Genomic DNA, 26,244 nt, shown 5'->3' with positions numbered 1-26,244 from the left:
TTCCTGAAACACAACCTTGAAAAAAGAATGGGATCTGCTTTCTCCCTTGTTCCTGCCGACAGGTCAGGAGTGATTAATTAGAAACATGATTTGATCAAAACCACAATCATTTTAGTAGAGCAGCAAGAGTTTACCAACTCCTTTCACCATCATACGCAGCAGAAAGTCAGACGAGAAGGACGCATTTCAAACACCTCGAGCACCCTGGGTCGTCTCGCACGCGTGAGCACACGAGGGGCACCCTGGGTCGTCTCGCACGCGTGAACACATGAGGGGCACCCTGGGTCGTCACGCACGCGTGAACACACGAGGGGGACCCTGGGTCATCTCGCAGGTGTGAGCACACGAGGGGTGGGTTGGATTGGAGAGTTCCCCTCTAGCAAAGCTGGAGAGTCTGGCAGTCCTGGAAAGTCCAGGCAATTGTAAGACTGGAGTCAGGGAAGCCAGGAAAGGCAGAAAAAGCCGCACTCTCACCCGGGTAGGCAGGCAGGGTCAGGAACCGAGGGTGTGGGAGCAGACGCAGCCTCCCAGGGACTGTGGCCAGTCATCTGTCTACACCGAGGGCCCAGACTGGGCAGCTCCTGCCAGCATGTTCAGCTCATGCTGCCAATCCATGTCCCTCCCAGCCCCCATCACACGAGGCCCTCATCACTCGTGCAGCCGCCGTTTCTTTCTATCAGGGAGAGAGTCTGCCTTTCTGGAGGGGAGAGACCTTTCTGTCTCAAAAAGTCACAGGACACAGAGGTTAGGATGGGGGCTCTGCCATCAGACCCACCTAGTTACAAGCCTCCCTCCATCACTGGGACAGGGGAAAAGGTTCCCAGCATTTCTGAACCTGCTCCTCAAGTGTGAGACAACAGCACCTAGCTCACGACCTGTCTCCCTGGAACTCCTCAGTACAGCATGTCAGGTACACGCGGTGCACTCACGAGCTGTCTCCCTGGAACTCCTCAGTACATAGCAGTTACTACCTGCAGTCGCTCATTTATCTCCGGCATCTGTGATGAGGCCTAGTACAGAGTAGGTGCCAGTGAATATTCCTAAAAAGGAGAATGGCGCTCCCCCAGTTGGAATACTTCCTGGAGCCTGGCCCTCGGCACTGGGCTAGTCTTGAATGCAAATCACAGTTCTGCCAGTTATCAGCCTGCCGTGACGGACAGGCCACTTCACTTCTCTTTGCCTCACTTTCTACAGTAGGACAGCCAAGGTCAGGCCCTTGCCCTTGCAGGGGTGCGGGGAGGCCACCGCGTGGGCTGGAGACAATGCCGGTAACAGGGGTGTCCCTCATGACAGAGACTCAAGAAATATGATTGAAGTTGTTATTACTGTTCTTCCTCTTGTTCAATTGCTCCTTCAACAAGTGTTTCCTTAATCTCTCAGCCAGAAAAAAGTGCTTCCCATGCTGAGCCCCCGCACCCTGCAGCACTGTCTAGGGTGAGAACGTGGTCTCCCTAAGGTGCTGACATGAGTCCCTGAGTCCTCCACACGTGACCTCCCGCACCCTTTGAGCTGTCCATGGTGAGAACGTGGTCCCTCTAAGGTGCTGACCTGTGTCCTTGTGACCCCAGGTGACCTCCCGCACCCTTTGAGCTTTCCAGGGTGAGAACGTGGTCTCCCTAAGGTGCTGACGTGAGTCCCTGAGTCCTCCTCATGTGACCTCCCGCACCCTTTAGAGCTGTCCGTGGTGAGAACGTGGTCCCCCTAAGGTGCTGACCTGTGTCCCTGCATCCTCCCCACCAGATCTCCCACACCCTTCAGATCTGCCTATGGTGAGAAGGTGATTGCCCTATGGTGCTCACGTGTGTCCCTGCATCCCCCCATATGAACTCCTGCATCCATCTCCCACATCAGATGCTTGATCCTGGCTATAGCTTAGCGTAATCGTCTTATCCTCCTTGGCCACTTAAATATTAAGAGGCCATCGATGAAATTTTGTTGAATGAATATAAAGTCACTAATACAATCGCGCCACTTTATGGAACAGACAGAACGCTGCCATGAGGAAGAGAGAGCACTCCCTGTCTCTATAGGACATTTGATTTTACTTTTATGATCTTTTTTTATTATTATTGTTTCTGCCTTTAAAACAAACCCAGAGCTTTGTAATAATAGGGAAGCCTTTTGCCTTAACAGCTGTTAGGGTCCATGGGCAGCAGGGTGAATTCAAGATTCCCGTGATCTCAATTCATCTAACTTCTAGAGAATTTGAGCAATGTCTCCTCCAGCGGTTCAGCTCTGCCCTTGGCCGCAGACCTGCCTCCCACCTGGCCTGGGGGCTGACGTGCAGCAGCGCTGGCGCCTTCCCCTCCCTCCCGCGCAGGGCTCTCCATTCTCCTCACCTGGAGTGATACCATTCCAGTCCTTCTGATTACTCTGGCACCAGGTCTTCTGTGAAGTTTGCTTGAGAACATTTTAGGTTCTGGACCTCTCATTGCACTCTGGTCTATAATTTGCCACATCATCATCTTTATATCTCTCAGTCTATGACTGAATCTATTTATGTGCATTATTCTGGTTTCTTTATATGAAGCTTCTTCTTGTGTCTTTTTCTGTTTTAATCTAATTCCTGGAATAATCCTTGCCTGCAACACAGATTGAATGCGTCTTCATGAACCACTGTAAGTATGTGGGTATGCATGTAATGTTATACCTCTCCTTGCCCTTCTCTAAGCACACCCTCTTCTCTGGTGCTGTCTATCTTTTTAGATCCACAGATATACTTGGAATTTCTGAAATGGAACTGCAAGTGTCTACAAGAGGAGAAGAGGCTGAGGGGAGGCAGCAGGGAACTGGGCCAATCTCTTAGGGGCCTTAGAAACATTAGGGAGCATTTTTGAAAGTCATCTAACTTCTGCCACCCAGGACAAGAGAGAATTTGAATACTATAATTTGGCCACCTAGAATAATTTACCTTACTCTGTCGAGTGAGGGCAAGCAGCTTTGTTTTTTCCCTCCTGTTTTCCACGATTTGTCCAGGCTGACTATACACTGTATTTGTGGTATGTCAAAGACACTTATTTCTAGAAAGTATTAGGAATGAGTATTTTATCCGAAGAAGATTCCTGGAGAGAAGGGACATTTTGGTCATCTGTCTTGGAGGTTCGGTGTGTTCACGTGACTCTCCGCGGCAGGCAGCATTGCCTGCTCTGGGCCTGCCTGTAACTCTGCGCCCCACCCTATCAGTCATCACCGTCTCAGCTTAACTCTGCAAGCAAAGGAAGCCAGGATCGCAGAGCCCTCCATCATGTGGGCTGGTCTGAGAAGGACAGAGTTAAGAGTCTTGATACTTTTCTCGTGGTTGCTTCTCTAGGTTGAGCTCAGTGTAGCAAACAAAACAAAACTCTTCTGTGTACAGTGAGCGTGTGTGTGTCTAGCTGAAACTATTTTGTAGTTTGTAAGATGGTTTACTTCCTGTGAAGGTTTCACTCTCATTTCACATACCCAGGGTTAGCAGTTGCTGGATTTGCCAGGGACAGACCCAGCTTCTGTCCCCTGGACCATGTAATTTCTGCTAGCACCCCCCTTGCCCACTTAACAGGGTCCTGGTTTAGAAACGGATTCATATTTTCAGTCTAAACATGTGTCTCCTTTAAAGAACGGTACCAAGAAATTGTTCTTTTTTCTCTTTTGTTAGCAATTCTAATTTGTTTTCCCAAGTTGCTACTCTAAAGACCAGGTACCATGAAATCCTAATTCCTTTCCCTCAATAGCTGTGCACACGAGAGAGTAATTTGGAAATAATGGACAGTGTTTTAGTGGTTACTGTGGGGAGAAAAGAAGCATTCATTTTTCAGTAGAACAATTGTATGTGATTCAGTGATGTATATTTTCTAATAGCAGATGGCAGATTCAATGAGAGAAATTGCAACTCAAATCATTAGTTAAAAAATTTGTGTCACTTTGTTAGATGTGGTGATTGCATTCTAAACTGGAGGTTGAATTACACACTGTTTAGTTTACATATCCTGTTTTAACTTTTCTATATATTCTGTATATCTACATATAACCATTTTAACTGCGAAATTCCATGCATGTATATGTTCCTTTCTTAAATGTGTGCTTCCATATATCTACATTCTTTAAAATTCTAACATCTAGCTAAAGCAATTTTTATGAACAGAAAATAATGTCACTATAATTGACTTAAAATTAATAGGAAGATCAGAAATGAAGAGGTATAAATATACAATACACCTGTCAGGAAGGAAAATAAAAACCCTGGGGTTTTAGAAATACAAAGTAAGTAAGAATGCTTAATTGTATTGTCTTTAGTTTAGACTTTTGAGCAGACTTAGAATAGTGGACATTTGGAGAGCGAAGGACGAACAGTAGGAAGGCCAGTGGGCACCTGTGTGGGTGAGGCTGAGGGTGACTGGGGGTCCCTGTGATGCTCAGAGGAAGTCTGTGGGTCCTCCCCCCACCCCCACCGAGAAGCATACCTGCTCACACTGATGCCTGCGCATTTGGAAGATTGGAGTCTGGTCTTTTGGAAACCTGCCCGTCCACTCCATGTCCTTTTCCAAGAAGCCTGAGCTGACCTGTTGCTTTCTAGATGCTCTCTCTCCCAACGTGCTTTGAACTCGGAGGCGTGAACCCAGTGCGGTGGGGTGGGTGGTGCTGGCCCTGCCTGGATGCAGCTGTGGGTGTTGGCTTTAGCGTGGGTCTCTGCACCCTGCCCGAGACTCCCATCCCAGGCTTGTCCCTCCCACTCTCCCAGGCCAGGGGACCCTCACTGGCCACAATCCTTCCATCCATCTCTCAGGACCCAAAGCAAACTGCCCCCACTCTGAAGAGAAAAGGAAAGGACGGTCAGCCCCTGCCAGGGGGCCTCGTGCCAGGATGGCCAGGCATGGGGCCTTTGTGTTTGTGCCTCTTAGCTCTGCCTGGACGTCCCCGCAGCCCTACCAGGGCACTACCGACTTCAAGGCTTCTGACGCTCGGTGTCTTGGAGGCAGACCCCTCTTTTATCCTCTCTTCCTCACCACTATCTTCCTCACAATGATTCCTCCATTGCCATGCGCACAGCAGGGGCTCAAAGAGCGTTTGTTGAAGGAATGGGAAACTGAGGAATGGAAGGTTACATGCCTCACTCAAGGCCAAGGTGTTTAGCAGCCAGACAGGCCCCGGATCTGATCCCGACTCCTCGGGGTGCCCTTTGCCTCCTGCCTGCGGGAGCAGCTCAGAGACACCGTTGATGGCATGGCATCACCCGCCTGGAGCAGCTCGATTCTTGGGAACTCGTGTCACACAGCAGCGGCTGCCATTCTCTCTAACTCACAGGAAACTTAAATAGTTTCACAAGAAAAGCAGCTGAAGAATACTGGATCATCTCAGTGACCAGCGAGAGATGGCACAGTGCAAACCGCCCGGGGAACAGTGTCACCTCACAGGGCCTGAGCCGCTACTGGGGAACCCTCGACACAGCCGAGGCATTTCAACAGAGGCTTGGCCAGGCCTCCGTGGTCCTAACTCTGCCTGGTGTCCTATATCCGTCTAGATGGAGCCCAGGACCACAGCTGCCAGGAAACACTCAGCAGGGAGGAGGGAGGGAAGGAAGCGCTCCTGCACCAGCAGCACAGAAAAGCAGCCCTGACAGTCCAGCTGCAGAGGTCTCAGTGAACACATGGCCCAGTTGCAGAGGCCTCCGTGAACACACGGTCCAGCTCCAGAGGCCTCTGTGAACACACGGTCCCGCTGTAGGGGCCTCAGTGAACACACGGTCCAGCTGTAGGGGTCTCAGTGAACACACGGTCCAGCTGCAGGGGCATCTCCGCAGACACAGCTCCCCACAACCGAACTTCTCACCAGTCAACCCGCCCATGTGAAGTGTAGCCCAGAAGTCTGTGGTTTTTGTAAAAGACTATTTGCCAAGGTAATGGTTTAAAAAATACCAAAATGATGAAAGAGAAAGAAAGAAAGAGAGAGAGAGAGGAAGGGAGGGAGGGAGGGGAGGGGAGGAGAGGGGGAAAGAAACAAAAAAGAGAGGAAGTGAGGAAGGGAGGGAGGGAGGAAGGAAGGAAGGAAGGAAAGAAAGCAAGCTGGATGTCTTCACATGGAGTTAACAGTGTCACCGTTTCCTAAGGAGTTTGGAGACCAGGCCCTTGGAAAGGTAAGCAGGTCTGAGTCACTGACACTGGGCCCAACTCCTGAAATGCTGACCTTTGAATCTAAACTGATATATATATAAATATAAATATGTATATGGGTTAAATGGACAAAACACACATGGCAGAATCCCCCATTTGTCTTGTGCCTCTGTGGCTAGTTCAGTTCCCCAGGTGAATAAGTGATGATTTCTATGATGACCTGGAAGGATCTGAGACAGGAGATGCTCCCGTTAGAAGGTGAGGTGAGATGGCGAGAGAGAGACACAGAGAGGCAGAGACAGAGCAGGACAGAGATAGAGAGAAACAGAGAGACAGAGAGATATAAAGAGGGACAGAGACAGACACACAGAGACAGAGGAACAGAGACAGAGTTATAAAGAGAGGGACAGAGACAGAGAATCAGAGAGAGACAGAGAGATATAAGGAGAGGGACAGAGACAGAGAGAGAAACAGTGATCAAACGAGAAGGTGGTGGGACGGGGGGAGAGAGAGAGAGAGAGAGTGCACACTGGATTCTGAATGTGCCCAGTGGCTTCCACAAACTCCAGCAGTGGCTGCTGCTTTGCTGTTTCTTGCCCCTGTGTCAGGAACCCCCAGCCTGCGGCACGTGAGCAGCACGTGAGCCTCCTGGTGTGTAGAGAGGCCAGGCAGCTGGGGCACAGTCATCTCTCGTTCCCAGAGGGAGCGTGGCTAGTTTACCCAACACCTAACGAGGTCAGCAAAGGTTGCCTCTGGGTTCTGACTCAGGCTATTTTTCAGCTTCTAATTTTATTTTTAAATTCCATTCTGATGAGCTGCAGAGGAGGAGGCCTCAGGAAGTAAGCATTTCTACTTTCGCACCTATCTCCTTTTTAGAAATTAAATGCAGCCATTTGTCATATCTTAAAATCATTTTAGGGTTTAATTGACCATAAATTTCATCATTTTTTGCCTTCGTACTCTAGACACATAGAAGTTATTTTCTAAAATATCATTTTTTAAAAAATGCAATACTGCATCAACATACTATGATATTATGCTCAAGACTGTCTTATAAATGACATCCTAAAAGAATGGCAGCATTTGGCACTGCTTGGTTTTGTTTTTTTTTGAGATGGAGTCTCACTCTGTCACCCAGGCTGGAGTGCAGTGGTGCAATCTCAGCTCACTGCAAGCTCCGCCTCCTGGGTTCCTGCCATTCTCCTGCCTCAGCCTCCCGAGTAGCTGGGACTACAGGTGCCTGCCACCACGCCCGGCTAATTTTTTGTATTTTTAGTAGAGATGGGGTTTCATTGTGTCAGCCAGGATGGTTTCCATCTCCTGACCTCATGATCCACCCACCTTGGCCTCCCAAAGTGCTGGGATTACAGGCGTGAGCCACTGCGCCCGGCCTGAAGCACATATTTTTGCCTTGGATCACGTGGGCGTCTTACATCATTTCTCTCACCAGAGACTCTTATGCCCCCTGGCCTGGCACAGCAATGGGTGAGCCGGGAGGGCACAGCTATGGGAGAAGATGGGGATTCTGACAGGGGAAAGACCAAAGTGAGCCCTGCGAGTGCTTAGGAAAGGCATGGGGGCTGGTTATCCTAGTGGCAGGGAGGACGGGGCAGATAGGAACCCACAGGGACAGGGGAGCGCTGGACCTGAGTGGGGTCGCTGAGAGAACACTGCATGCTGGAAACTTTCAGGAGGATGGGAGCCTGCACCCTGGAAACCGCTGGAGGACTTGAGAGACAGGTGCAGAAGAGGCTGCTGCTCCAATCATCTGAGAGCATAGTCTGGCCAGCGCGGAACTCAGGGCAAACACCCACTGGGCTTTAGGGTCTCCTGCCTCCCAGATAAAACCTGTTATTGGGTCTTCCAGTTTCATGGAATTGAATTGATTCCATTTATTTATCCTAATAAATATTTATTCTGATAAATACATATTGAGTGATGTGAAAGAATCAGAGTTTCTAAGAATGATTTTTAATGCACTCAGAATTAAGGTACAGTTAAAAGAAAGCCCACTCTAAAGTCTCTTCTTGAAGACCTTGCATTTGAACATCTGCCATCCAGCAAAGGAGACACACGCTTGCCTGCAGTGCAAAACTGGGATCACACTGTACACTTTCAGAAGTGTAACTTTTGATCTATTTTTACTATTTTTTTATTAAAAAAAGCCTGTATGACAGGTTTTGTTTATAATTTCACAAAAATATTTGCATAGGGCTTGATGCCTGATACTATAGTTTATTTCAATCATGTTTGCTTTCTGTGATATTTTCTCATTATAAATTTAGGAAGTCAAACAGAGAAACAGTGCGGAGTTGTTCAAAGCAAAATCACCCCTGGGATTTGAAATGTTTTTCTGCTGCAAATGAGTGAGAATTGTGGATATTGTGGCAGCTGCAGTTTTTGAGGAGCTATGAAGCCAGATACGTGGGTATCAGGACTCATTCTTTCATCTCCTCATTTCCTTTGGTTGCAGAGGTGAGCGTGCAGGTGAGCAGGCAGATGAGTGTGCAGGTGAGTGGACAGGTGAGTGTGCTGGTGAGTGTGCTGGTGAGTGGGCAGGTGAGCATGGAGGTAAGTGTGCTGGTGAGCTTGCAGGTGAGTAGGCAGACAAGTGTGCAGGTGAGTGTGAAGGTGAGCATGGAGGTGAGTGGACAGGTGAGTGTGAAGGTGAGCAGGCAGATGGGTGTGCAGGTGAGCATGGAGGTGAGTGTGCTGGTGAGCAATCAAGTGAGTGTGCAGGTGAGTAGGCACATGAGTGTGCAGGTGAGTGGACAGGTGAGTAGGCAGGTGAATGTGGTGGTGAGTGGGCAGGTGAGTAGGCAGGTGAGTAGGCAGGTGAGTGTGAAGATGAGTGAACAGGTGAGCTTGCAGGTGAGTGTGCTGGTGAGTGGGCACCTGTTTATCTCAGGTCTCTACAGGACTGAGCCAGGCAGGGATCAGGCAGCTGTGCTGTGAGGCCACCAGGATATAGAAGAGGGAAGATGAAAATGGCTGCAGGAGGCTGTTTGGGGACTGACGGTGGGTGCCCTTCCTCGTCTGTCTGAATGACAGTGAGGGTGTTTGTTTTGTTTTGTAGCATGTTGATTCATATAGAAGAGACAAGTGCCCAAGGCTTGTCATTCTTACTTATAAAAAGGGAGGACCACCCCTGCGCCATGCTGGGCTGAGTACTGACTGGGTAGGATGTGGGCAGAGCTTGGCATAATACTGAGCCCTCAGTAAATAGATAAAGAAGAAAATAAATACTTTGTAAAGAGAGAGGGCTGGGGAAGAAGGGCGGTGAAGAGGAGGTCATTGAGATGGAGGACCCAGAGAGCAGGTGCTGCAGCCTGGGCTTCCCAGGGGCCCTCCTGAGCTGGAACCGCCCTGCATGGACATTTGCTGATGGTGCTTCTGGGCCCCAAGTGCTCCTAGTGCCCTTCTGTACCCACGCATGGCTTGTCCCTGCTTGGCTCACTCACACACCCTACTGTGGCCATGCAGGTGGCTCTTTTCCTCACACACTCTACTGCGGCCATGCAGGTGGGTCTTTTCCTCACACACCCTACTGCGGCCATGCAGGTGGGTCTTTTCCTCACACACCCTACTGCGGCCATGCAGGTGGGTCTTTTCCTCACACACCCTACTGCGGCCATGCAGGTGGGTCTTTTCCTCACACACCCTACTGCGGCCATGCAGGTGGGTCTTTTCCTCACACACCCTACTGTGGCCATGCAGGTGGCTCTTTTCCTCACACACTCTACTGCGGCCATGCAGGTGGGTCTTTTCCTCACACACCCTACTGCGGCCATGCAGGTGGGTCTTTTCCTCACACACCCTACTGCGGCCATGCAGGTGGGTCTTTTCCTCACACACCCTACTGCGGCCATGCAGGTGGGTCTTTTCCTGCAGCAGTGACCTTTCTCCACGTCCACTGCCGCCCAGTGCCCACTTACATGGCCAGAGTGGCCCCAGTCTGTCAGAGGGTCGGCTTCAGTGGCCCAGGCTCCTGCAGGCCAGCAAGCTCTCAGCAGAGGTGGAGCTCAGAACAGGGCTTTGGGCTTCAGTTCAGGAGGCCAGTGAATGAACAGAGGATGTGTCTGCCGACATTTGCTTGGAGGCAGACAGTGGCTGTGTGTGCTTGTCTGGGGTGGGCCTGTCCCTGTCACTGATGGGGATGAGAGACTCAGTGAGCCTGGGGACCGGGGCTTTCAGCTGGGAAAGGACAGCTTGGATGAACCCGGGTGGGGCTGTCACCGGCACTCAGCTGTGCTCAGGTTGCAACTCCCTACCCCGTGTGCACCAGCTGTCAACTGCTGCTGCCTGGGATGAAAGTGCCCTCCCCCATTTCCCCCCATGTCACAGAAGAGCGTGGGAACATGTTGAGCGTGGGGCGGAGACTGATGAGGCCGAAGTACACGGCAGAAAGTAAAGGCGCCGTCCGCAGAGAGCCGGGCCGGTGCCTCGAACACCCCACCCTCACTCTCATTCCATCCCCTGATGTCCATTTCAGGGGAAGGTGAGAAGGTGAATCAATGGATCATGCAGTGGTCATGGCGGCCTCTCCCTGCCCTTCCCAGACCCAGGCCCACTCTGCACCTCCTTGCACAGGCCTGAGGAAGAGCTCAGTGTCCTTTGGAAATTGAGCCGGAAAATGCCGGGGATCTCCTTATGACGTTCTCCATGAAGCAGGCACCCAGCAGGGCGGAGCTCTACCCAGCTCCTCAAGGCAAGAGGATGGGAGCCAGGACTGGGGCGCGCTGGGCTTCAAGCTCAACGGGGTCTTGTGAGCCCTCCTGCCGCCCAGTGAGCCTGCTGCGGCCAGTTCCTCAACTAGCCATAGAGGTCGTGACACCCAGTGAGATGGCCGCTGGACAGGACGCAAGACACGCCCTGCTAATCCTCGATCTGCCATGAACTGCATATCTTAACCTTTTGGGGCCTTTGGTTCTTATGTTAAAACAATGACAACACCTCCGTGATGTACCTGGCATTTTTTGAAGATCAAAATGTCTTATATCTGAAAGACCTTCAGGAAAAAAATAAGATACCCACACAGGGAATTCTGAGGCTGCAAATCATGGAAGTTGGCATCCTTCCCTCCCGCCTCCCGGCCGAGCCGTCTGCTGAGCAAGGAAGAGCCACATGTGATGTGGGTCGAGAGCACGGAACGGAACAGCCTCTTACACACGCACAGCATGAAGGAAACAGCCGGTTTGAGGGCATTTTCGTGGAGGTCATGAGTCAAACCTGCATAGATCATGAGGCGTCAGGCTGGGACAAGGGCTTCAAGTTGAAGATTGAGAAATTCGTGCTGAAAGCAGAGGGGACATGGTGAAAGGTGGAGTTTTAGGAAAGAGAATTGGGTGGTCAACGAGAGGCAGAGGACGGGTTAGAAGTGGCACGAGTCTTCTTGGACTTTCCTAGAAAGCGCCACAGAGAACAGACACTCCTGTTCCCAGCGTCCTGGAGGCTGGGTGTCCAAGGTCAGGTGTCGGCAGGGCTGGTTCCCCCTAAGGTCCCTGTTCTTATAGACCCTGCTGTCTCCCTGTGTCTTCAGGGGTCCTCCCTCTGTGCGTGTCTGTGTCCTAATCTCTGCTTTTATAAGGACACCATGTAGATTGGATTAGGCTCCAGCCTAAAAATCTCATTTTACCTTAATTATCTCTGTAAAGACCCCACCACCAAACCCAGTCAACTGAGGTCCTGGGGGTTGGACTTCAACCTGTGAATCTGGGGAACACACACAGCCTGGAAGTGGCGGCTATTTTAGTTACTTGACACGAGGCAGGAGGGGCTATGGTGGCAGAGTGGAGGGGCAAAGATGATTTGAGGGATGATTTCAGGGTGTTAAGTGGCACTGCCAGGAGATCCAGGGGCAGCAATTCAGGGGCTGAGTTGACAGAAAAACAGAAGCCAAAAGAGAAACTGCGGGCAGCAACAGTGGAACAGGTGACTCAACTTCCTGACTCCCTTGTGCAGGTTATTAAGCTGAATTGGTTTTGTGGGTGAATTAGGATTATTGATGGAGCAGAATGAATCAATAGCAGTAAAACCTTAGTAAGTAGTGCTAATTAATTCACCCCTCACGGAACGGCTTGCTTGTGATTGGATTTTATGAACAGAGCAATTCTGCTGTTTTTGTTTCTTAAAAAAATTAAAACTAATATATTCCCCTGGCTGCTTAAGAAGCTGCTATAAATTAAAGGCCAGGCTGCTCAACTCATTAAAAAGGTAGCGGCTGGATTCTGTATTCTCAGTGCTGATTATGTTTCTGGGAGGGAAATGTATGCTTGTTTTGCCAGCTCACAGGTGGTGATTGTGGAGAATAATGGATCTTAAAGATGCCAAAGCAGTGTATTTCACAGCAGAGACACGGGAGAACAGTAAGCAGACAGGCATGTAGCACTCAGCACCAGCACCGCCGCTCAGAGGGCTGTGGAGCCCCTTTCTGTTTGCACACCCTGGAGACACAGGCGTGCGGACGCTGCTCTGAGGGGCTCTGCACCCAGCCACCGTCTCTCCCCCTCTGTCCTCAGCCTCCTCCCCACCTGCTCCTGTGCCTCTGAGGCCCTGGGGTGCAGGAGGGTGGGATGCTCAGCTGGGGGACTCTGTGGGATCCCCCTGGGGTCAAACTCCATGGTTTCCAGATGGGGTCACAGAGACCCAGAGAGGCTGGCAGTTTGGCTCTGGCCTTGGGGCAGGACCAGGGTCGTTTCTGAATCAGCTCAACCCAGGGCACCTGATCCCTCCTCTGTCGCACACTGCTCAGGAAACCCTTCCTGTCAGACAGCGCGTGAAGCCCCTCAGAGAGGGGCACCTACAGCTGCAGAGCACACAGCCCACGGGAGCGGCTTCAGGATCCATGGGAAGGGGCTCAGAGTCTATTGGAGGGGGTTCAGGGCCACTAAAGGGAAATTCAGGACCATAGGAGGGGGCCCAGGGCCACTGGGGAGCCGGAGAACCAGGGTCACAGGAGGGGACTCAGGGTCACAGGAGTGGGACTCAGCGTCACTGGAGGGACTCAGGGTCACAGGAGTGGGCTCAGGGTCACAGGAGAGGACTCAGGGTCACAGGAGAGGACTCAGGGTCATATGAGGGGTCTCAGGGTCACTGGAGGGGGCCCAGGGTCACAGGAGGGAGCTCAGGGTCACAGGAGGGGGCCCAGGGTCCAGGACAAGGCTCAGGGTCACTGGAGGGGATCAGGGTCACTGGAGGGCTCAGGGGCCATTGCAGGAGGGCTCTCCCTGCTGAACGTCCTGGAAATACAATAGCAGCAGTTCATGCTATGGTTGTGTGGTGCTGGCAGGAGCCGAGAGGACCAAGAGTTCTGTGAACTGTAGGTGGGACCCCCGGGATAAGAAGTGCTAGGTCTGTGTCTCTGTCCAGTGATCCTTGGTCTCGAGTGGGTGAGGGGCGCTGTGCAACCCCCAGTTGGAGACAGGTGATCATCAGTCTATAGTGAGCGGAGGGGCCCTGTGTCACTCCCCAGTTGGAGATGGACCAGCTGGGTTTCCTGAAGCTTTGAGCCCTGAAACCCACGCCCCCAGTGTCTCTCAGGGAAAGGCCCTTCGGGACAATGGCTGCATCACACATTGAAGGTGGAGGATAAGGAGGGATGTGTGGACTCTGTCAAGTGCGATTCAGGCCCCATTGCGCTGTGCGGCACTGGGACAGCAGCCACCTGCGCTCTCTAAGCCTCAGTTCCCCTTCTGGCCTTGGAGGCAGTGAGGTGTCTCCAAGGGACTGGGGCTGGGTGAGAGCAGGTCTCAGGCTGTGGGCAGGTTGCTGGCCCGGGGAGGCTCAGCAGGTGCAGCAATTGCTATCCCCTTGGGTTCCCGAGGATGATTTAACAGATTCACTGCACTTCTCACGAAGGGTCCTCCAGCTTTCTCCACCTTGGAGAGCCCTAGGCCTGGGGTAACTCAGACACAGCAAGGAAAGAAGCCCAGATGTGCTCTGGTGCAAGGCCATCCAGAAGCTGCAGTGACACGCTCATGCACAGGAGGTGGACGGAAAGAAGCTCAGGTGCATCCTGGTGTAAGGCTGTCCAGAAGCTGCAGTGATATGCTCGTGCACACAGGAGGTGGATGTTGTTTATTGAAACTAGAATCGGATCAGGTCTCCTTTATTTGATCTGGTGACTCTATCCAAAAGCAGTGATGCTGGTCCCCAGACTAGCACTGACGTCACTGAGACCAGGGCTGGCAGCTGCGAACGTGACAGGCTGTAGGAAGGCCTTGTGGCTGTGGCTGGTGAGGGTGGTGCCCAGGGGATGGTAGGAAAGGACAGCAGGTAGAGTGAACATGCAGCCCCACCAGCCTTGCCACGCACGACAGACAGGGAGCCCCACAAGGTGCTGCATGTGAGCTGTGTCCCCCAAAGTCCCGTGCTGAAGCCCTAACCCCCAGGACCTCAGACGGTGACTGTATTTGGAGATCAGGGTCTTCAAACAGGTAATTAAGTTAAATAAAATGAGGTCATTAGGATGGGTGCAAATCCAATCTGCCTGGTGTCCTTATACAAAGAGGAGATGACACAGACACAACCAGAGGGACGACCCTGTGAGGACACAGGGAGAAGACAGCATCTGCAAGCCCTGAAGAGAAGCCTCAGGCAGGGCCAGCCCTGTGGACATCCTGATCTCAGCCTCCAGCTTCCAGGACTGCGGGAGCAGGAAAGTCAGTTGCTCCAGCTGCCCCACCTGAGGAGTTTCTTTCAGCAAGCCCAGCAAAGCGAGGCGGTGTGTGCTGTATCTCACTGACACCTGGTCACCACCCCGCAGGATGGAAATGTGAACGAGGTGAACTTTAGGGGTTCCCAGCACTTCCTGCAGCGGGATGGATGGTGCGTGCAGAGGTGGGAGGGCCAGGCAGCGAAAAAGAGCAGGTGACAAAGCATGAAGTCACGCTTATCCCCGTCTTAAATACACATTAAAAAATATTTTGTTACTGAAATTTTCTTCAATGAGTTCATGTTAATTGTGACATTTTTAAATTAAAAAATATAAATAACTTAGTTTCATTTTATCACTGCGGGCGACTTTGAAATCTGCATGAGGCTTTATTTCTAGGACAGACTTGAGGCTGAACAAGTCACTGGCAGTAGCGAGCTGGGAGCTGTGCTGTTGCAAAGGCAACCCTGCTTCTGAGTGTTCGGCTTCCTGGGGCCCTTGGTGTGGATCTGGAGGCTCCCCTGGCAGCTGTGGGTGCTATTGGGCCAGGTGCCCAAATCCTCAGCTGAACCACAGTTCTCTATGTGATCACACTGCGTACCATGTTACCCCAAACACACACACAAACACACACACACACACAGAAGTGTGTGCACACATATGCTCATGTGCACTAACACAGACTCAGGCACACATTCACACTGCACACAGGTGTGCCTATGTTTATGTACACACAGGCACACACTGCACACAGGCACACAGATGCTCGTATACACAGACACCCCTCCCCCATATATGCACACGTATGTGTATACACACACCTACAAACACCACCAGCACCCACAGGCCCACACTCAGGCACTCTCCCGGGTGCCCTGGGAGAGCTTCCCCATGCGCCTGGTGAGGCTGGGTGCTGGGGGTCTGGGGTGGGACACACAGGGAGGATGCCACAGGCAGGGGCAGAGGCGGGCGGGGTGCAGCGAGCCTGGCCCATCAGGGCAGGAAGCGGGTGGGCAGTGAGCGGGATGGACCAGGGCACCACGAGGTGGGAGAGCCCCAGATACCCACACTGCCTCAGTTTACCCTGTTTTCCAGCTCCGATAGGGCTGGCATCCTCCTAGCACACCGCTTTATATCAGTACTTAGGGTCAGGCAGGTGAAGACGCTCAGCGGTCACAGACTCATCATCTGGGAACGCCGGTCACCTGCTCGAGGGCAAATACGCTGTTTCCCACGAGGCTTGGAGCCCTGGCAAAACCACACAGTGAATAGAAGGCACAGTTTACATCCTCCTACGATTGCCTGCATTAGACTCAGCCACATGCTTATGTGTGCTGCTGAATCATGTAATTTCTGCATTTTTAAAAGAAAGATGAAAATGGGGAAATTACAGTGTGCACATAACAGCAAGTTAATCATCAGTTGGTTGGAATCAAGAGAATTGTTGACGATGATTTGAGAGACTGTGACTCAGCTGTAAAGAGTACACAGGGAGACAGGCGTTCAATGGAACGGACCCGTTTCTGATTTCATTTGACAGTCATGGGGTGGAAGGGACTCTGAAATACTCTCCAGTGAGGCAGCATGTCGCAGACGCAGAGCACCTCGCTTTTCTATGTGAGGCAGAAATACTTCCTAAAAAATAAAATAAAGACTCCAAATCTGAGCTAGGTGATGTAAATATGCTAGTTTATCATGTGAGAAAGAGGAAGGATGAACTTCTCAACAGAAAGCAAATTCCTTGGCCCCGACTGACACCTCTGAGGTTACTGCCGGTGACTTCTCATCCCAAACCCTCATCATACTTGGTCTGACTTCCGAGTGGCCCAGTCACCCCGCACAGGCTGGCCATGGACACCCAGGTGGCATTCTCTCCTCGAATCTCCCCAGACATGCCTGGTGTTCCTGGCAGCCGCTCGCCTTTTGGGACTCAGGGACTCCCTTTGAAGTCCTCTCTGTTCACCCCGTAAACATTAGTTATCCCGGTTCATGAAAACAGTCTCCACTCACCAGGAATGTACAACTTGGACGAGGCAGACGAGCGAGTGCCCCTGAATTGTCTATGTTGTGTGCCAGATTTCTTTCTTATTTTATTTTTTAAAAAACCTTTATCATGGTTCCAGGAGTACATGTACATGTACATTTACACAGGTAAATTGCATCTTGCCAGGGTACATTGGTGTACACATTATTTCACCACCCAGGTCATAGGCAGAGTGACTAATAGACGGTTTTTCAGTCCTTGCCCTCCTCCCACCCTCAAGCAGGCCCCGTGCATATCATTCCCTCCTTCGTGTCCATGAATACTCAATGTCTAGCCCCCACTTATAAGTGAGAAAATGGGATATTTGGTTTTCTGTTCCTGCATTAGTTCGCTTAGGATAATGCCATGCCATATCTCTAAAATTGTGTATGTATGTTGGTCTGGCATTGTAACTTATCTCTTCATGGGTCTTTCTTTCTGAGATGAGAAAATTTGTCTTAAAGCTTCTTTTTTTTTTAAGATTTCATTTTATTTAGAGCAGTTTGAGGTTCTCAACAAAATAAAGAAGAAATTACAGAGAGCTCCCCTGTGCTTCCTCCCCCCAAATGCACAGCCGCCCCATTACGAAGTCCATGGATTAGGCTGGGGCTTACGCTTAGTGTTGAACCTTCTATGGGCTTGGACAGATGGAGAGTGACTTGGATCCACACAGAGCAGTGTCCCTGCCCTGAAAATCCACCGTGCTCCTTCTGTTCATCCCTCCTTCCCCACAAGCCCTGGCCACCGCTGGTCTGCTTTCATAGCTTTACATTTTTAGAATATTTTTTAGAACATATACCTTATAACCATTTCAGACTACCTTATTCACCTAGCAATGTGCATTTAAGATTCCTCCAGGTCTTTCCGCGGCTTGATTGCCCATTTCTCTTTGTGCCGAATCACGCTGCATCGTGCGGAGGAAGCCCAGTGCTTATTCTCTCACCCACGAAGGGCATCTTGGTTGCCTCTTATTCTGAATAAAGCCGCTATAAACATCTGTATGCAGGATTTTGTGTGGACGTGTTTCCAGCTCCTCTGGGTGAATACCCAACGTGGAGCTGCTGGAACCTGTGGTGACAATGTTTGCAGCCCTGTGTGTCCTCACCAATGCACTGACTAGAAGCAGGGACAGAACCTGGTCAGGGAGAAGCCTGCTGTGGGGCCAGCAGTCCTCAAATGATGTTCAAGGTGTCGGGAAGAAGCCCGGAGCCATGTAAGGCTTAAACCCATCAGACATTCTCCTCGTGGGGGCTTTCCCTGTGACAGCTACGGGGACGCACACTCCCAGTTCCACTGGAGCCGGGTTTCCAGGAAGGTGCTGCCTCTCCTGGTAGAGAAATGTCAGCATCTCCGCCAAGGACAGCAGCTCAGGTGGCCACGTGGCCCCTTCACTCCCAGAGCAGGAGGCGTGACAGTGGAATCCGGGCCCTGGAGCCACCTCCTGAGTTCCTAGCCTGGCTCTACTTCTTGTTAGCTGTCACCTTGACCAGGTAATTAGCCTGAATGTAAACCTGTAGAATGGAACGACAATATTACCTACCACAAGGGTAGGTCTTGAGTATCTGATAGTACTCACCTCATGGATAATTTTTTGAGTATTAATTGCGTGCGTGTATACATATATACATGCATGTGTGTGCGCGCACATCTATATAGAGCTAGATATAGACAGAGAATGTATACACAGCACATATAGAGGAGAGAACACACTCAGAGTCATATACACATACGTAGACACAGTGCATAGAGACAGATACACCCAGATAGGCATAGAGATGATTTAGAAATGTGTGTGTGTGTGTGTGTGCACAGAGCTCACAATCTCAGCATGGTGCCCACACATGCTAAGCACACAGGGGCTATTTTCTCTGCCCTGGAACAGGAAACCACCTCCTCCCCCAGAGGCTGCTTCCCCACTCACTGTGGTCCACTGAGCTTGGTTGACACTTGAGCTACATAAACAGCACTTGAGTCAAGGTCCGAGCAGACCTTCTTAATCTAATCAACTCTAAAATACTTGCTGTCGAGGGCTAACAGCCTCTTGAAGAAACTTGGGACCGTTCCACGTTTCATTTACATGATGGATGAGATGCAGAAATGGATTAAGTGGTAGATGAGCACCTTGGGACACGGGAAACCATTTGGAGTTGGAGTTGTCTCTGGCCCGGCTACTTCAGTGGCAGTGGGAAGCGATGTGGCCCTGCATTATCTGCTGGTAGCAGAGGGAGGGCCTCGCTGTCTCTCATGCTCAGTCTCAGGGCCTCTATCAGCAGCAGCCCTCACTGGGGTCTGCCCAGCACTGACCCATGGCTGCTAGATCCCTGCGTTTGACTCCACATTTTACACCTTAGGAAACAAAATCCACCCTCCTGCTGCCCTGGTTTCCCTGGCAGTATCAGAAGACCAGAAAGGGCCTTCAAAGAACAAATCCATGCATTTCTTTCTTGATATATTTTCCACCTTTACGGGAGATGAATGACAGCTGTAGCTACAGAACGATGACCGCTTCCACTGCAGCTGCCACCATTTGAGTGCAACAGGCACACCAAGCAGCACCCTCAGCCAAACAGCCAGTGAGTGCCAGTGCGTGAGCTCAAGCCACATCTGCTGGTGTCTGTGGCCCGACCCTAACCCTAGTGCAGATGCTACTGTCCTGAGGCTGCTCAGGCTCCTCTTACCCTCCATAAACTCCAATGTGTTCCACGTCACGGGGAAACACGGTTGTCAGGAAGACCAACGTCAGCCAGACCCCATTCAGCACCCTCCTCATAGCGACCTTCAGCACTGATTTCATAATCGCGGTGCCTCTGCTCAGACCCAGGGGCTGGGAGAACCCCCAGCTCTGCTGAGCATGTTAACGACACTACAGAGCGGTCGCGGGCCTGTCTTTGAAAGGCCTCCCGGGTGCATGGGCCGAGCCGCTTACGTCCCTGTGTTCCCAGATGCCTCCACTTTGTATTTCTTGTCGCCAATATTGCTCTTTCTCCTGGCGACTGGGACTTCATCTATCATCACAAAGTAATTGTTGGATTAAAGATGAACAATTTTTCAGGATTTCAGCCCTTGGGACTTCATGCCATACATCAACACTTGACCTATTCTGCCTCCACAGAGGTCACATTTCAACATGAAGCATTTCAAAATTTCACCTTCCCAGAGAAAAGTAAAAAATGCCACAAGATGAGAGGATGGCAAGGGGTCACTGTCGTAAAGACAGTCGTAGAATTGTATATACTGACAGGCCCTTTATGTCAATATGATCTTGAGAATCTACAGAGCTTTGCATTTCACAGATAACTTTCAAGCGTGATGTATCATTTGGTCTTTGCAACAGCCCTGTGCAGTGTATAAAGCAGAGTTTTTAAGATGAAGTGACACAGGCCTAAAGGAAATGAATGGTTTACTGAAATAGATAATTAGGTCAAAAAAGAACTCAGCCCACTCCCCAATCAAATGCTTAGGTATAAACCTAACAAAACATGTACAAGATAGGAGGAAAACTACAAAACTCTAATGAAAGAAATTCAAGAACCAAATGAGAGAAATTCCATGTTCATGGACAGGAAGACTCAGTATTTTAAGATGTCAGTTCTTCCTCACTTGATTTGTAGATTCAATATATTCTCAATCAAAATCTAAGTAAGTGATGTCATGGATATCACCAAACTCATTCTAAAGTTGATATGGAGAGGCAAAGGGCCCAGAGTAGTCAACACAATGCTGAAGGAGAAGCACAAACTGGTGAAAGAATGGACAGATAGATCAGTGGAACAGAACAAAGAACCCAGAAGTAGACCCACACAAATATAGAGTTAGGGTTAAGGGTTGATCTTTGATAAAGCAGCAAAGATAGTTAGACATCCACAAGCCAAAAAATGAATCCAGACACGAATCTAACAGCTTTTGTAAAAATTAACTCAAGATGAATCACAGATCTAAATGTAAAAGGCAAAACTATAAAACCCCTACAAGATGACACAGGAGAAAATGTAGATGACCTTAGTTATGGTGATGACTTTTTAGATACGACACCAAAGAAACAATCCATAAAAACAAAATCAACAAATGGGACTTAATTTAAAAACTTGTGCACGGTAGAAGCCAACATCAAGAAAATGAGGAAGCATACCACAGATTAGGAGAAAACATATAAAGGATCCTTAAAACTCAACAATAGAAAAACAAACGGCCCAGTTAAAAAAGGCACCTGAGACCTTAACTGATACCACAGCGAAGAAGACATCCAGACGGCAAATGAACCTATGCAAAGAGGCCCCCCGTCATATGTCACTAGAGAATGCAAATAAAAACACCAATGAGATGCCACTACAGCCCTAATAGCATGGCCAAAATCCAGAGCACTGACACCCGCATGCTGGTGAGGTTGTGGAGCAGCAGGAACTCCCATCATTGCTGGTGGGAACGCAAAATAGTGCAGCCTCTGTGGATGACGGATGACGGTTCCCTGGTTTCTAACAAAAGGAAACATTCTATGGTCGGGTGATCCAGCAATCGAGCTTCTTGGCGTTTACTCAAAGGAGTTTAAAACTTATGTCCACGCAAAAACCTGCACTTGGATGCTTGTAGGAGCTTTATCCATAACTGCCAAAACTTGGAGCAACCAACAGGCCCTTCAGTGGGTGAATGGATACTTCGTCTGTGGTTCATCCAGATCATGGCGTATTATCCAGCTCTTCAGTGCTTGAAAGAAATGAGCTACGAAGCCACAAAAAGGCACAGGGGAAATGTAAGTGCACATTGCGAACTGAAACAAGAAAGACCATCTGAAAAGCCTACATCCTGTAGGAGCCCATCTCTAGGACATTCTGTAAAAGGTGAAACTTTGCAGACAGTGAAAAGATCAGGGGTTGCCAGGGGTTGCCAGGGGTTAGAGGAGGGGGAGGTAAACAGGCGCAGCACGGGGGATTTAGGACAGAAAAACCACGCTGTATGGTACTGCATACTGTAATGGTGGATACACGCCATTGCACATTTGTCTACACCCACAGAATGTATAGTACATTCTGCTATAGCACACCCTAATGTAAACTGTGAGCTCTGGGTGGGTGGTGATGATTGTCAATGTAGGTTCATTGACTGTAACAAAAGCCCCCTTGGCTGGGCAGTGCGGACAGTGGGGGAGGCTGCGCCTGTGTTGGGGCCGGGGGCATGGGGGGCATGGGGGGACTCTACTCACCACTCAATTATGCTGTGAGCCCCATGAAAGGAAAATAAATCTCAGGACCCCAAAATCGCTAAGCCAAAGGGAAAAGTCAAGCTGGGAACTGCATCAGACAAACCTGTTTTCCATTTCATTCCTAAATAAGATCGCTATGAAGATAAAAAAGCTACATGCTTCCCTCGTGATTTGCCCACAAGAAAATTCCCTGTGGACAAAGGACAGACAAAGTCATCCCCTGTGCACCTGAGGCAACGTATATCTAATTGCTTCCTCTGCCCTATTGTTTACGTCACAATGCAGAGTCACTGAGCCAGCCCGAGGCATACCTGACTATTCCTCCTCTGCCCTCCTCTCACGTGGGAATTGTGTATTCGGTGAAAAGCTACCTGTGACCTGGAAGCCGCTGCTGACCTCAAGTTGTCCTACCTTTCTAGACTAACCGATGTATTTTTACACAGATTGATATGGATTGATGTCTCATGTCTCCCTGAAATCTATAAAACTAAACTGTGGCCAGACGCGGTGGCCCACGCCTGTAATCCCAGCACTTTTGGAGGTCGAGGCGGGCGGACCACGAGGTCAGGAGATCGAGACCATCCTGGCCAACATGGTGAAACCTTGTCTCTACTAAAAATACAAAAAAAAAAAAAAAAAAAAAAAGAAGAAAGAAAAGAAAAAGAAATTAGCTGGGCGTAGTGGCGGGTGCCTGTAATCCCAGCTACTCGGGAGGCTGAGGCAGGAGAATGGCATAAACCCGGGAGGCGGAGCTTGCAGTGAGCTGATCCCGCCACTGCACTCCAGCCTGGGTGACAGAGCGAGACTCCGTCTCAAACAAACAAACAAACAAACAGACAAAACAGAGCAAAACAAAAAAACGAAAAGCCAGACTGTGACCTGACCACCTTGGGCACCCGTCCTCAGGACCTCCTGAGGCTGTGTCATGGGCGCGTCCTTAACCTTGGCAAAATCAACTTTCTAAATTGATTGAGATCTGTCTCAGGTATTTTCTGTTCACAACCCCCAAATTATTAAAGTCCATTAACAGCAAACAGCCACAAAAAGTCCAACGCAGTTCCTCTGCCTTCCCCCCCCCCCACCCCCGAGTCTTGGGCTTTCTACTCCTGCAGCAACTACAAGAAGTGTGAGGCAGCAAAGGGCATTGGCTGAAGGATCCTGGGTGCTTGATCTGAAAGCCACCAAATTCAGAAGATGAGACACCTGAGAGCAGCTGGTGGGACGGTCGGGAACGGCTCAGCCACATTTTCGGATGCATGTGATTTCACTTTAAGAACAGAGTGAAGCCTTTTGTGTGGGAAGATCCACGCAGGCTGGCGTTTCAACATGGTACCAAGGTCAGGATCTCACGTTCCTAAGTGATTACCTGCACCTCTGCCCCGAGGGCATGTGCTCACCTTCCTCGGTCAGGTGATGGTTAGAACTTTGTCAACACCTTTTTCTTTCAAGTAAATCTCAAGATGCTTTGCCCAGAAAACCAGAAAAACTGACTCCCTCCTACACAAAGAATGGATTCCTGGCTTCTCTGCGATTACTTAATGTCAGTGGAACAACATTCTCATTACTGTAGTTGGGAAGAAAAAAATGTGTTGCACAAGTGTGATTTCTATTCAGGACATAGTTTGGGTTTGTAAGTAGCATAAAGAAATAAATAAAAAGCCTCCTTCATTAACTCGTTAAAATATGAAACAATAAACAGAAATGAAATACAATATAATGAAATCAATATGTAAGTTAGGGTTGTTTTTAATTATAACTTAAATTAACCAGGGTATCTCCATTGTGCAAGAATTTATTTCCAAAACAAAAATGAAGTCTGTAAAAGTATACTCAATTACACCGGGGAATTGCAAATTTTCTGTCTTCCGGCATTCAGGAGATTTTTTTTTCCATTTATGGCTAAAATTATTATAACTGCTTGTATACTCATTTCCTTTACCAAAGGTGCTTGTCTCCTTTCTTGTGTACACATAGCTTGACAGTAAAATTGATTTGTCCCTAAACAATGATTTTGACCTCAAAAAAAAAAAAAAAAAAAAAAGCAATGATTTCTGACATGAAGGCTCCAGGGATGTAGTTGGGTTCTGGGAGTCTGGGGGCCCCTTAGAGATCCTCCGGGGTCCCTCCAGCAGAGAGGACCTGCTGAGGTTCCAGTCCTCATCCAGACAGAAGAACTCAGCTTTGTTTTAAATATAGTGCTTTCTTGTTTCCCTTGAAAAATGAAAAAATGTTTGAAAACCACTGCTTCAGTAGGGTGTGTGATCGTTGCATAGGTTCGGTTTCAGACAGAAGGAGGTGGTTCTGTGTGAATATGGTTATGCATTTGGTCTATTTGTTGTTTTGATTTGGCTGTTCTTGTTGTTTTTCCATGAGCGCTTACAAAGCAATATAGGTAAGTGTGGGGAGATACCATGGGTTCCCATGAAAAATAATACTGATCTCTTTCTTGTGCCTCAGCTGAACAGTTTGAAACCAAGCATTTTATTTTTCCCTGTGCTAAACAATTGATAGGGTCTGGCTGTGTCCCCACCCAAATCTCATCTTGAATTGTAGCTCCCATAATTCCCACCTGCTGTGGGAGGGACCTGGTGGGAGATAGTTGAGTCAAGGGGGCTGTTTCCCCCATATTATTCTCGTGGTAGTTGAGTAAGACTTATGAGATCTAATGGTTTTGTAAGGGGTTTCCCCTTTCTCTTGGCTCTCATTCCCTCTTGACTGCTGCCATGTAAGATGTGCCTTTCACCTTCTGCCATGATTGTGAGGCCTCCCCAGCCTCATAAAACTGTGAGTCCATTAAGCATCTTTTTCTTTATGAATTACCCAGTCTCAGGTGTGTCTTTATCAGCAGCTGAAAATGGACTAATACAACAATACTGTGACAAGGGGAAAAATGACTTGGCTCCAGTAAATCTTTGTTTGACCCAATTACAGGCTACACACCAAGGCCACCCTGGCTCAAGGCTCACTTCAAGACCCACCTTGCAGGACAAGCAGTTCTAAGCTCACAGGTCACACCCTCTCCCCAATGCCTCCAGTTGCTGCCCTGAAAGATCCACCTTAAAGCTGCCCAGCCCGGGCCTGAAACCCTGAACTTATCTTCCTTTATTTCTATTTTGAGATACCCCAGATGCTACATCAAGGGGGTTTTTTATCTGCAGTGGGTCCCATAAACCTGGATTTGATGGTCAACAAAGCCTTTCCTTGGGTTTTTGGAGCATCAGAAACCAATATAAGGAACTTGATAGGCCAAATGATGGGAATTTAACGTGCAGACTGTCTTAAACAGATTCTTCCTTGGTAGACAGAGGTAGGTAGGCCAGACGGTGCTGCTGTTGGGAGGATTTGCTGGTGAACAATCAAACATAGAAGAACGGCACCAAGAGTCACCCCTCTGTGGTGGGAACATCGCCTGGATGAAGGCAGAGAAAACCTTTCCATGCCTGATACTGCGCTCGGAATCCTGGCCTAGGAGGAGAAAGTGGGTTCGACAGCCATAAATCAGGGAACAAAGATGGGAAGACAGCCCGGCTCTGGATGGACGCCAGCCCCTGCCTCGGGGTTCACACTCAGCTATGGAGGCAATGGGGTGTGGGATCTGCTTTGACATGAATTCATGAGAAAAAGATGTGGAGTGCTTCGCAGATGACAAGATCGATATAGACCAAGACACAGCTCCTGATGGAGGCAGCGTGGCCTCTGAAGTGTTGGAGGAGTCGACTTGAGGCCTGGCTGGCTTTGTTTTGATCAGGCCCAACCAGCACCGAACCACAGCCCAGCACCCTCATCCTCATTTTAAAACGTTCCCAAATCCAAAATCCTATGTCTGGGAGGCACAACCCGAAGCGACCCAAGGCTGTTTGTCTTCCTTGTGTATCCCTCTTCCTCTGAATAGTCCTGTGTTCTCATGCACAAGTTACCGGCATGGCTCCATCAGTCCACTGCTTATTATTTGAATAAGCAGGAAAGGAATGTGCACTGAGTTCCTTTCTTTCACATCTGAAAGCCCCCGATTCTGAATTCTGCCACATTTGTGGCAAAAGGATGGTGGGCATTTTTAGGACTGATGCTTCCATATGGGAACCTGCCCATCTTCAGCCTGACCACCAGCCTCCAGGGGAGAACGTATGGTGGAAAGGTGCAGACTTCGCCATGGTGGGGGCGTCCACGGTCGGGGCATCAACAGTCAGGGTGTCCACGGTCGGGGTGTCCACAGTTGGGGCATCCACGGTCGGGGTGTCCACGGTTGGGATGTCCACGGTTGGGACATCCACGGTCAGGGCATCCA

General features: G+C 49.7%; 1 protein-coding gene across 1 annotated transcript in view; it reads right to left on the bottom strand.

Moving 5' to 3' along the window:
- The window catches only part of ADARB2 (adenosine deaminase RNA specific B2 (inactive)), a 519,216-nt gene that overhangs the window by 346,241 nt on the left and 146,731 nt on the right, over window positions 1-26,244 (bottom strand). The gene's annotated exons all lie outside the window — the stretch shown is intronic.

Source organism: Rhinopithecus roxellana, chromosome 11, assembly GCF_007565055.1.
Source record: "Rhinopithecus roxellana isolate Shanxi Qingling chromosome 11, ASM756505v1, whole genome shotgun sequence".
NCBI lineage: Eukaryota > Metazoa > Chordata > Mammalia > Primates > Cercopithecidae > Rhinopithecus > Rhinopithecus roxellana.
The sequence above is the reverse complement of the archived record's forward strand: the minus strand, read 5'-3'. Positions and strand labels throughout refer to the sequence as shown.